This window comes from Orcinus orca, chromosome 12 (genome assembly GCF_937001465.1).
Source record: "Orcinus orca chromosome 12, mOrcOrc1.1, whole genome shotgun sequence".
NCBI lineage: Eukaryota > Metazoa > Chordata > Mammalia > Artiodactyla > Delphinidae > Orcinus > Orcinus orca.
The window spans coordinates 10,317,485-10,326,574 of NC_064570.1; the positions used below are offsets into that span (position 1 = coordinate 10,317,485).

Genomic DNA, 9,090 nt, shown 5'->3' on the forward strand with positions numbered 1-9,090 from the left:
CCAGTTTCCCTGCTCCTAACAGAACACTGTAATATGATTAAGTACAAACCTTTCCATAGCAACAGACATTGTGTATCAGGCATGAACCCTGCGTATCTCCCTTGAAGAAAGCTTTAAGGTTATAACAGACAAATTCAAAATAAAGCCTATGATCCCGCCACCGTGAAGTCTGCTCCCCAATGAGCTCAAGAAAGGATACATTGACAAACAACTCACCATGGCTTCGTTTAGCTCATTTCTTTGCCTTTCTTTTTCTTTAAATGGCACTTTAGCCTTAATAGTTAACAAAGGTTTCAAGAGACAGGACTAGAGCCACCTGAAAAAGAAAGGCCAAAAGTCCAATAAAATCATGGTTTGCAGAGGTTCAGCATTGGACTTACTGAATAGACTTGGGGGGTAATGGTTTCTCTACTTTGAGACCAAAGGCGTTCATTCTTGTCACCCTTTGCTGTGTTATTTAGTGTTTTCCACTCCATGACCACTATGTGAACCCTGGTGACCTGTTAACTGTAATTCCAAAATAGGTATTCTATATAGGGGAAAAGGTAGCTTTGGGGGCATCTTGAAATGTTTTCATAAATACATATAAAGAAACATGTTATTAGGCAATCAGAAGTAGTGGCTAAAACAGGGGTAAAACTGATACGCCCCTTATGCATATAGTTGCATACGCAAACTGTAATTAGATTCCCCAAACACTTGACTGTGCAGAGTGGATGTCTCCCTCTGCACACCCCAATTAGGCAGGAGGCGCTGAGTAGGGCCGGAGAGTAACCTACTCACTATAGTCTTGGTGTGGGGAGAAGTGAACCTCTGTGCAGCTAACACTGTACTTTGCTTTTAACGTGCAGAACTAGGCTTGCAGACGCTATTGATTATACTTAGGAGAGAGGTTAATGATATGTTGCGAGTGTACGCACGATATTTCATCCCTATTCAGGTTTTAAACAGCATCCTCCTCCAAATATTCTACTCTAAAGGTTGCATGCTAAAAAGTGAAACAGATGGTCCAGTTTTATACTTCTTTTCCTTTAGAATTTCTTATGCAGCTCAAGGACTTCCGTCTTCTGGGATCTCAAATTATATTTCAGCCCATTATATGTATTCAGTTTTGATACTAAGATGGTACGTAAGAATTATTCAAAATCCACATGGCCGCAGCCTTTTCTGCTTCTTAGTGTGCCATGTGCTGTTCATTTTAATTGAAAATATTCTAAAAGCAAGATTGATGTGTTTTCTATCCCCCTAAAATAGAAACAGGTTCTGGGCTCATAATTGAGCACTCATAAGCCCCCTTTCCTTAATAACATGCCCTCTCTAATTTGTGCCTCTGTTTGCACAATATAAATGGCCTTTAACAGCCCTTCATTCATACAATGGTCTCACTAACCCAAAGAAAATTAGTAGCAGGCAAAAGCCTATTTTTACTGACACAGAGACAAAAATGCTAATTACCTTAAAATATTCTCAAGTGTATATCTTTGGCATCCTTCCAGGCAAGGCTCAAAAGTTTTTTTTTTTCCCCTGTTATTTACCAGTTATAGGGGAAGTTGTTTTTGTTTTACATTCAGGCTTACACATAAGTAAATTTATATTTATAACTTGAAATCTTTTATTTTGGGTCCACAGTACTGGCAATAGTTGAGGTATTTGGTGGCTTTCTACTTACTTGTGGGTACACTTGAGAGCATTGACTATTTGTGATTAATTATGTTTTTGCTACTTTTGTTAAGGTACTTAGGGACATTTGCAGAAAAAAATACCTAAAATTTTGGGTTTATTTTATTTAAACATATTAATTACCGTAAAATTTTAATGTTTCCTCAGAATCCCTTTTAATTTTTCTCTGATAATTAAATTTGTTTGTCTAAGTTTATACTCTGAAGCACTCCTTCCTTTCAAAAATGGTTTTAAAACTGAAACCTCTGATGTGCAAAACAAGTAATAAAGAAATAAAATTCAATTCGACTTACTAGTAAATTATGATACCAGGTATGCTGATGCTATTTCTACAAAGATGATGAGCTTTTTATCATATATATTAGAAATACTTATTAAGGATATATTATTTTCAGAGTATTTTGCTAGGCCTGGTTTGTGGGGAAAAAAAGTACAGAAGGTGAAAGTGCTCATCTTCTTGAGAGAGTTTAAAAATCAAGTTTGGAGAAACTGTCCATTGATGGATGAATAGATAAAGTGTGTATGTATACATACCAAAGAATATTACTCAGCCATATAAAGGAAATCTTGCCATTTGTGACAACACGGATGGACCTTGAGGGCATTATGCTAAGTGAAATAAGTCAGAGAAAGACAAAAACCATGTGATCTCACTTATATGTGGAATCTAAAAAAAAAAAAAGCTCATTCATATGAACAACAGGTTGGTGGTGGCCAGAGGCTGGGGGTGGGAAGTGGTAAAATGAAGGAGGTCAAAAACTACAAACTTTCACTTATAAGTAAGTCCTGGGGATGTAATGTACAGTATGGTGGCTATAGTTAATAATACTGTAGTGCATATTTGAAAGTTGCTAAAAGAGTAAATCTTAAAAGTTCTCATCACAAGAAAAAAGATTTTTCTAACTATGTATGGCAACAGGTGTTAACTAGACTTACTGTGGTGACCGTTTTGCAATAGATACAAATATCGAATCATTATGTTGTACATCTGAAACTAAAATGATGTTACATGTCAATTACACCTCAATTTAAAAATTGAAAGGGCTTCCCTGGTGGCACAGTGGTTGAGAGTCCGCCTGCCGATGCGGGGGACACGGGTTCGTGCCCCGGTCCGGGAGGATCCCACATGCCGCGGAGCGGCTGGGCCCGTGAGCCATGGCCGCTGAGCCTGCGCGTCCGGAGCCTGTGCTCTGCAACGGGAGAGGCCACGCAGTGAGAGGCCCGCGTACCGCAAAAAAAAAAAAAAAAAAAATTTGAAAAATAAACAAGTTTGGAGAAAAAAATGCATTCACACAAAAAGTTAAATAGCAGTAAAGAAGTTTAGTAACAGTGGAAGATAGCAGAATACAAGAGCCACAAGTGAGTGTAAGATGAAGTGGTAATTAATGGTAACAAAACAAGTGGTATCCAACTCAATAGTAAGCCAATCAACCTAGTTTTTAAAAATGGGCAAAAGATTTGAATAGACATTTCAACAAGGAAGATGTACTAATGTCTAATAAGCACACAGAAAGATGATCAACATCATTAGTAATTAGGGAAATGCAAATCCAAACTGCAATGAGATATCACTACACACCCACTAGGATGATTATAATAAAAAAGAAGACAATATAAAGTGCTGACAAGGATGTGGAGAACCTGAAACCCCCATACATTGCTGATGGAAAAATAAAATGATATAGACACTTTGGATAACAGATTGGCATTTTCCTAACAAGTTAAGTACAAACTTACCAGGAAATACAACAATTCACTCGTATAAATCCACTCAGGAGAAATGAAAACATATGTCCAAAGGTATATATGTGAATGTTCATAGTGTTATTTTCCATAATAGCCCCAAACTTGAAACAACCCAAATGTCTGTTAGCTGATGAATGGATAAATAAAATGTGGTATACCCATACAATGGAATTCTACTCAGCAATTAAAAGGAGCCAAGTACTGATACATATTACAACATGGATGAATCTCAAAAACATATGCTAAATGAAAGAAGCCAGTTGGAAAAGACTATATTTGTATGACTCCATTTATATAAAATATCCAGAAAAGGCAAATTTACAGAGACAGTAAACACACCAATGATTTCTTGGGGCTGGGAGTTAGAAAAGGGATTAACTGCTAATGGGCAGGAGGGAACGTTTTGGGGTCATGGAAATGTTCTAAAACTGGGTTCTAGTGATGGCTGCACAACTGCATCCATTGACTAAAATTCAGTAAGCTGTATACTTACAGTGAGTGGGTTCTACGGTATGTAAATTATACTTCAGTAAAGCTGTTAAAGGAAAACCCAGTAAGTGTCATATGTTTTTATAGGAGTGGGTCGAAGTGGTCATCTGAACTTTTTATCTTTACTTACTTCAGTGCTGAGATGTAATTCAAATATGTATCTATATCAACAGATGTGAATAATTCTTCACAGTTTGCACCGTCCCTTGCAGTTTTCAAATTTATTTGCTTTTCACACTAATCCTGTGAGAGAGGGTGCGTAAGTATTGAATCATAGACAACAAGCACTTTTCTTTTTCCTTTTAGCTTTGCTCTGAGGAAACTTTAAATACTGAATAGAGCATATGATTTAAAAATCAAGGCCGACCTGGATAATGTAATCTAAATAAACTAGGTAACAAACATTATCATTGCCTCAAGTACCCCAGATGCTTTTGAAAAGACAAGAATCTTCCATTTACCAAACTATTCTAAACAACAAGTAAGCCCCCAGCTGGAGACTCATTATGGATCACCTTCGATAGACTTGGCTGAACAACCTCACCTACAGACCTGACCCCTTGTCCGGCTGCCCCACTGAAGCCTACGGTAGTTGTTCACTCTAAAGCATTTGCATTTATAAATACTGAAATGCATGTAATATAATTGTATATACAATTGGGCACACAATAGCTAACATTACAGCAGCTAATATTCACTGGCAGAAGCAAAGCTGCCAAAAAACAAGAATGGAACCTAGTGTATTTATTTGGTTCATAGCAAATCTGTCTCTACTATTTCTCTTGAAAGCTCAAAAGGAACTTAAACAATTCCAACTTAGCCTGAAGCAGAAAATGGCATGTTTAAAGAAATGTGACTTCTAAATAAAGTGTCCAATTATGTAATTTGAAAATGTAGGTGGCATATGCACAAATACCCCTAGACTAGTTACAAACCACACGAACCTCACTTATTTTGATAGTACGTACACAAGGCAGGTCAAAAATCACAGACTTTCTCATCTAGCCCCAAATTTCATGCTCTGGGTTTATGAGAAGGTCAGCCTCTGGATCAATCTTTCCCCACTTCCTGCTCAAGGAGTTAGGTGTGAAAGGAGCTCTCAATGGCGGAAAAGGACCAGACTCTTCCAAACCAAAGTTTCAGCCTTCCACCCTCAGCCTCAGATTTGCTAATCTGTCTCCATAACATGCTTATGCAACCTCTGCTTTCCAAGGAAGGCATGAATGCTTTGTGTATGTTAGTATGCTTTGTCTCCCTGTACGACCTCCTGAAATCCTTTTGCAGGAGACGTGTGTTGCTTAAGGATATTTCCACAATCTTCGATCTAACACAAGCTGTGTTTCTTGACTGTGACTGAATGTGAACCAGACTGGATTAGTCTAAACAAATGTAGAAATATTCAACTGATTTCAGTCAACAGTTAATTCTGATATTTTCAAATTGTAAAAGTTCCATATTAATTTATATAATGCAGCTCATAGAGTAGTTAAAAAACCATGTGACTCAAGGGCAAGAAGATCGTGTCTGGATCTGGAATTTACCCTTGTAACCATGGTGAGGTCTCTCAACTTCGAGGACCTCAGTCCTCTCAACTGAAAAAAAAAAAAATTAGAATCTTGGGGTGAAATAGTCTCTAAAGTCCTAATCATAATTTGACAATCATTTCTTGAGATGTTACTGTTATTCTATAAAATAGAAATATTTATCTAAATAATTTCATGGAGGTCATATATATTTTGCCCTAACATATCCTCTGACCTTTTCTGTACTGCTAGGATAAAAAAAAAAAAAGTAAGAATTTGAAAATCATAGACACAGAATACAATTGCACTATCATAAAATGTCACAAAAGTTGCAGCCTGAGAGCAAGAATGATAAATACAGGAGCCAGATATTAATTGAGTGAGATTTCACAAACACATATACAGACACAGACACACATACATACAGCTGCAAGGAAGAGGTATGTCATCTCCAACAGTGCCCTTTATTTTTTTCTTTTTTATAAGTCTACTTATATTGCACTGGCGTTCGCACTTCCCTAGAGCTCCAGTGTTCCTCAAAGGTGCTTCTATGGCCCTTGAAAAGGTTAAAATTATTAAAACCTGTTTCTCCACTGCCTGCCCCCCAACACTCTGTTTTTATCTGTTTTATTTATTTGGCTTCTATTTAATATATACATATATATATATTTTTTCAAAGAGTCCTTGGGTAAATGCAGTCTGAAAAACCACTGCATTACATAATGTAAAAGATTTTGCTTAAATGCTGTACTTTTTAAAAGTGTTTCATTATTATATATACTACTTAAAGTATAAATCATCCTACAAGTTGTTCCAGCAGAGACAAAGGTTAGAAAATAATTTCCTAAGGAAAGACTATAAATGACATGTTATATTTAATTTGAGAGTCCCTGTACAAGTCATCAAGTACTTTAATAACTATACAAATATTAATATTTGATATGAGGGATCTCCCAAGTTACAGCATAATCATAACTCTGGATTGATAGGGAGCTAAATGGGCAAAGCCTGTTTAGACAGTTGTAAGAGAAGGCAAAGTGTTTAATGAAACAAGTTTGATAGTCTTACCATCAAAAAACTGATTGATGGGCTTCCCTGGTGGCGCAGTGGTTGAGAGCCCACCTGCCGATGCAGGGACACGGGTTCGTGCCCCAGTCCGGGAAGATCCCACATGCCGCGGAGCGGCTGGGCCCATGAGCCATGGCCGCTGAGCCTGCGCGTCCGGAGCCTGTGCTCCGCAACGGGAGAGGCCACAACAGTGAGAGGCCCGCGTACCGCCATAAAAACAAAAAACAAAAAACAAACAAAAAAAACTGATTGATATTTGGTATAATTTAACTTTTTTTTTTTTTTTTTTTTTTTTTTTGCAGGCGGACTCTCAACCACTGCACCACCAGGGAAGCCCTGGTATAATTTAATCTTTGCCAAAAAGAATTTTGAGAAAAGGAACAATCAGTAACTTAGGTTAATCCTCCATACTTCCCCTTCGGTCTAATTCATCTACCTTTTACTCTATAAATGGTCCTTTGGTCTGCTGGTTATAACAAGCTCTTTTTTGCACCATGATTTAAATGATTAGTAGTTGGTTTTTAATTTTATTTAAGGACATGTGTCAATGTTGATTTGTAAATGTGTAAGTAAAAGACTACCCCACTTTGAAAATCGTTAACTTTCTAAATTGATTCAAAGAACGTAACAAAAGAGTAAAAACAAAAAAATAATCTTTGGGTCATTTTCTCTATGACTTTGAATCTATTTACTGCATAGTTAGGTTCTATGTTACTGAGAGCCTGTATGAAATAAAGGAAAAGTTATTCTAGCCAAAGGGTTTTCTCATTTCAGTTCCTCAAAAGTCTGTATTTTCCCCATAATAATAGATTTAGATTCCTCTGTAAAATACTTTGGGGACCACGGAGATAAAGGGCTATAAAAATGACCACTACATTGGAATAAAGTAGAAAGGGGTCCTTCTTCTCCATGCAGAACACCCTCTAGTAAATAACCAGAGGTAGAGAAGCAGCTGGTATCACCGTGAAGATCACTGGAGAATGTCCTGGAGGACCCTGAGGAATGGAATCACTTCTCAGCTTTTTTCAAACCCCATGGAGCTGACAGCATGATATTCTTACCAATTTGGGGTTGTAGCTCTTTTGGGTCTGACTTCCAGTAGGTTTAGATCAAAGTACAAAGCAGAGTGAAAAAGATTTCCTTTATCTTTGATAAGGAGTTCATTTTCTCTTTTTGTTTTCTTCCTGCAAGAGAGCCTCTGTTTTTCTAAGTTCCACTCTATTCGAAAGGAAGGCATTTGTAAGATCAGCAAGCTCATTCGTGGGGGGCTGATCCTTCCACAGTTCCCACTCCCACCTACTTTTGTCAGTTGTTTTTGTTGGGAACCAGATTTGAGCGGGTCAGATCTTCTAGAACAGGATTTTGGCGTGATTGAGGGGGCATACTAGGGGCTTGGAATGGAGCCACCTTATGCCACATTCCTTCTGCTGCTCTAAGTTCCCGTCCTGTCTCAACATACATACATGTCGCAGGCTCTCTGAGTTTTCCCTGAGGAAACAGCACAACCTGGAAAATTATAGCAAATGGCATCTCTGCAGGCTTGGATTCAAAAAGCACGTTAGTCGCTGCAGCAGGAGGAGATTTGCAGGTACACATGCTCAGAGAAGAAACAGGAATTGCTGACTACCCCGACACTATAATTTTTAAAAGAGCGTTAGAATCAACTATTTTGCTGGAAATGTAAAAACATTAGACAGCGAGGACAAAATATGATTCCACATAAAGATAAGGGAAACAGAACAGTGACAATTAATTGCTTCCTTTAGGATCAACTTAGATTTGTACAGAATGTTCATTTTGACTGTATTATATCATTTTAACCCTCAGAACTCGAGTCAAGTTGGTGGCAGAGCTCTGAAGCATTACTTCTCTTTGAATATTAGCAAACTAGGCTTCTAAAGATGATGGGGGAGAAGGTAAAGGGGGGTGGAGGGCGTGAAGAGATGTACTGAGCCTGCAGCCCAGAATTCAGTGACCCCTTTCCTCTCTCTTGTGTCCGCCACGACTTCACCACGTAGCGATGGCGCCCAGCTCGCAGGATCGCTCCGGAAAGACTCTGGCATATGCCACAGAAGAGGAGAAAGTTCCACAAACAACCCCCAGATCCCTCCGCCCAGGTCTCGTTACACCTGGTTTCTCAAGAGCGTATTGCTTAGCCAACCTTAATAATCCCAGAGGAACGCCAAGGCAGGAGGGTGGATTCCAAACTACCTTTGCCCTAATTTATTGAGGGCTTTAAAAGGAGAAAATAAAACTTTGAACTCAACTCATCTGAAGCTTTATGATTCAGGTGTGCTACTTGCCTTCAGGGGCACCAAAGATCACTGAAGTTGAAGTCACAAAAAAATTCTGTGAGCTGCAGAACAGAAAAGCGTGTCCAGACCCGACCCAGCTGGTTCTCGTACCATATTAACTTGGCAGCAGGAGCAGAAGTCCCCGGCTCTGCCTCCATCCTCTTCTGATGGATAGGATTTCCTCTGCTTACAGCCCTTTAATCCTCCTCCTCGCCAGCCATCCAGAGTCTAGAAAAAAGTGACCATGGTGGGGACGGGAGAAGAAAGACAAGGATGAGAAAAGGAGGAAA

General features: G+C 38.6%; 1 long non-coding RNA gene across 2 annotated transcripts in view; it reads right to left on the minus strand.

Moving 5' to 3' along the window:
• Positions 1-9,090, minus strand: part of LOC117196329 (uncharacterized) — a 35,478-nt gene that overhangs the window by 25,015 nt on the left and 1,373 nt on the right. Inside the window, exons 2-3 of one of the 2 annotated variants that reach the window (XR_004476463.2) lie at positions 8,912-9,028; positions 217-316 (exon numbers count right to left, since the gene is read on the minus strand). This is a non-coding gene — a long non-coding RNA (uncharacterized LOC117196329). The other variant, XR_007470595.1, reaches the window with a different exon arrangement.